The sequence below is a fragment of the Macrosteles quadrilineatus genome, unplaced genomic scaffold, assembly GCF_028750875.1.
Source record: "Macrosteles quadrilineatus isolate MER2022 unplaced genomic scaffold, UCM_ALF_1.0 Scaffold_4__1_contigs__length_99947679, whole genome shotgun sequence".
NCBI lineage: Eukaryota > Metazoa > Arthropoda > Insecta > Hemiptera > Cicadellidae > Macrosteles > Macrosteles quadrilineatus.
This window is the reverse complement of record NW_026542597.1, coordinates 28,769,674-28,773,858: the sequence shown is the minus strand read 5'-3', so window position 1 is coordinate 28,773,858 and position 4,185 is coordinate 28,769,674.

The window sequence follows — 4,185 nt, the reverse complement described above, 5'->3', positions numbered from 1 at the left end:
CTCAAGTCTCAAGTGCTCAACTTCGACAGTTCAGTTCGAGTCACTAGTCACTCCACTCCACTCCCGTTGTTCGTTCTGTCTGCTCAAACATTGCAAACACCACACACAACGCTTATCACCTGATTTATGAAATAGCCAGCTGATGCTTTTAAAACCATAAGGCAGGCTTAAAACTGCCAAAGAAGCTTACTGGTAAAGCAGATTGGTACACATAAAAATGTATATAAAGATTGGTTTGGTGGATTGTTGCCCTGGCTAAGTTTTTCTACTCGTGCATATCACTCATATCAGACTAAAAAAATGAACTTATGAATGAACTAAAAATGAAAAATTCATATAAAAGGCTTTGCGTCCGAGTAAATACAAAACATAATTAACTGATTGAAAAACGTAGAATATATATATATATATATCATGTTTCCTGGTATTAAGCTTAAAATAAATGGTAAAACTTTACCAACGATGATTAATTCACAGCATCAGTGTTCAAAATTAGGTCTATGTCAATTTTTAGATTCAGATCAAAGCCACAAAATCCGAGTTCTGATCCCACATAATTGAGCCTAAAAACCTTGGCATTCAACAGCAACACTTTAAAGTTTATTTAGAAAAGTTCCTAAAGAAATATAAATGTATAGTTGGAGGTCGTAGTTTAATAGTACCGGTAATAGTTTTTATGAAAAACTTACGTATAAAAAACTGCTATTATAAAACGCTGGCTAATAATGGAGACATTTTTATTTATTTAAATTATCAGAAGTTATGCCAATGGCAGACTTATACTGAGTTATACAGACTTCTCTTCATATTGCACATTTTGAAGCTCGTTTTCGTGACTGTGATGTCCGGTGGCACTGGGTTGAGTGTCGACGAAATTTTGTTTCTATTATTATAGGGTTAACGTATCAATCAATCAATCGATTATTTAAGATGGGGACGCCAATATGTGCGTATTTTTATCCCAAATATGAGTGTAGGATGAGTGGTGCGATCTTGTAGTCCTGTTAGTGACTAAAGCCGACAAGTTCCTTAGACACAGGAGTTAATTAATGGCAACTAAAAGTGACCATATATATATATATATATATATATATATATATATATATATATATATATATAGTGGAATCCGAACCACATTTTTCCTTGTAATTAACGAATTTGTCTAATTATCAGGATAGTACTGCGGGTAGTCGCAGTTATCAATAGTGCATACGTTAATCCACACCAGGGAGCATCGCACCCACAGTGCATGCCTATCCACAATTCGTGACGTGACCTCCTAGTAGCTGGATTACAGGACGACGCCACCGTCCCAGTCTAGATTTGTGCTTTTACTGTTTGGTTATGTAACTAACTAGGGTAAGAGTTATTGTTTATGATTATATATAGTTTTTACTTGGTCAAATGAGGTTTTAAATGGTTGAATGAACTAGAAACAAATTGTAAACAAAACACGACCTCTACAGTGCACCTTACAGAACTAACAATCAAATTGGCTTCAGCTGTTCCTTAAGGATGAGAGATGTAACGGGTATGTTTTTGGTTTTATCCATGGTTTTGTCCATACTACACATTATCCTCTTAAGGAACAAAAACAAACAAAAAACTAAGCTTAAAGCCTACCTTTCACACAGGGAGGCGCTTAATTTTGCCTGCTTTTGTTGCGATTAAAGTAAGTATTATCCTACTAATATTATAAATGAGAAAGTTTGGATGTATGGATGTATGGATGTATGGATGTATGTTTGTGACAAGTGAACGCGAAACATACTGGTCGGATTGGGCTGAAATGTGGCATGATGATAGCTCACATTCCCGATTAACATATAGGCATATTCTTATTTCAAAAATCCTTTCGGGCTCCGCCCCAGTGGCTCTGGAGTTTCCCATGTTAACCTTATGAGAAATGAAATTATTGAATCTTAACAGCTGTTTCAATTAAACAAGTTGGTTCTGTTCTGTGATGTTCAATAGCATTAAAGTTACAAAAATTACCAACAGGGTGCAGCACTATTATTTCTTTTACATTTATGACAACAGCTAATTTGCAACCAAAAGGTGAGTGAGAGTAGCGAACGAACTTCAACCTGGAGGCGAGTTAGCGTAGCGAACGAGCTAACCTGAAGGCAAGTGAGCGCAGCGAACGAGCTCCAACCTAAAGCTGAGTGAGCGTAGCGAACGAGCTCCAACCTAAAGGTGAGTGAGCGTAGCGAACGAGCTCCAACCTAAAGGTGAGTGAGCGTAGCGAACAAACTTCAACCAGGACGTGATTGAGCCATGCGAACGAGATAATCTTGAAAATTAAGAAGTTAAACGGGGCAAAGCCCGCGGGTTACAGCTAGTAATAACTAAATACAAACAGAAAATCAAAACAAATGGAAGGAATTCCATTCACATGTTTTATTTACAGAGTAAGGTGAAAATAGAGAAGTCTGTACATTAGATATTTTTGTTCGAGTTTTTGACCACTGGACGACCACTAGTATATTCTTGATCAGCTGGAGTAACTTATTAGGAATGTAAGATTTTTCTGCATTCTCTAAACATTCTAAAGCAGGTAAGTAGTTCATATGGTTTTCTAATTTCTCCAAGTAATCAGGCACTAAACCTTGACATTTTTTCTTTGATCGTTGGGGTTTGACTGTGAAGTACTTCGTCATTGACGAACCAAGTTGCCTCGCCTGGAGAATTTGTCTTAGAACTTAGGACTCGTTGTATGACTTTCAGATTTGATTCACTCTGGATGTTCCCCAAAGTCAGATACAGTAAGGCCACCGAGAGTTTCAGAATAATTCAATAATTTTGTATAACAGCAATTTATCTCTGTTGTTAGTTTTGAACCTTTATTTAATAGCCAAGAAAGGGTGTAAATTTAAAATTAGACGAATCTCTCTTGTTCCAAATTGGCTTTTCCAAGTAAGTCATATGTCAAGGGTCATGGCCAAGTATTTACTTCATTGCTCTGTGGGATTTAAAACACTACTTAGGTTTACTAAAGGACACTTGTTTAATCTTGTTGTAGAGGTTGTATGAACAGATTTCATCCTATTTAATTTGATCCTCAATTTGTTAGCCAATCGGAGAGATCCTCCAAGCCAGTCTGCAACATTTGTGAAGCTATCGTAGGGGTTTAATTGGAGGCTTTAATAGCAGTAGGCCTTTCATTAGCGACGCTTTTCAGGGAGATCTGCTTAAATAAAGGGAGGAGTTGTTGATAAATAAATCACATAAACATCCGATATCATGCTATTTCTAGGTAATCTGCATAAAACAACATGCAGTGCAGTACGCATGATATGTTTAGTTTTTTAATAATAATTAAGTTTTCACATGCATAAGAAATATTTTAACTCAGCCATGGTGGCGAATTTTTTTGAGAATGTATATAGGTTGCTTCTGCCAGTCGGGAGTCAAGAGCCGGAGTGAAAACAATTTTCGTCAATCACATCGTAGTTCTTATAATTGTTGTTGTCTGAAACAACAATTTTCCCTATCTCAGTACTGTACAAAAGAATAACTTAAAATATAATCTGGGTTTTTCATATACTTGATACTTGTGTTTGGATCCCTAATTTATGTTGATGCAATTTTGAGCCTGGCTAGATTATTATTAATGGACTAATATCAATACGAAGGGAGGAGCGAGCTGGTCTAGTGGAAGAGCGTGGGGCTTCGGAACCTGAGGTCCCGGATACAAATCCCGCCAAACATCAATAGATTACTAGCCTGTAGAAATGTGTAAAACAGTTCAGTGCTAAAACCTAGTGTCCTAGGACGTGAAGGTGAAGAAAGATAACGACAGTCATTGCATAAATATGTCAAACTGTCCATCTACCCTTTTCCCCACCCGCTCCAAGTTGCACTCAAAAGCACAGTGACACCCACACTCTGCGAAAATACTAGATTACAGTAGTGCACATTTGTAATTCAACTGGACACTATTCGCATAAACTGTTGTCAAATGGCTGTCCTCATTAAACATACGTATTAATGGCGTACGAATTACGAAGGGTTTATTGTAATTAAATCTATATTTTTAATGCCGTAAGCGAATCGGTCACCACGAAAGGTTAGAATGGTAATGCAGTGTTGAAATGTACCGTGTTAGGGGAAGTCCGCGACTACGAAGGAGAGTATTTAAGAATGGTGCACGGCATAGGAAACAGTTAAGAGGCGGCAGGAGTC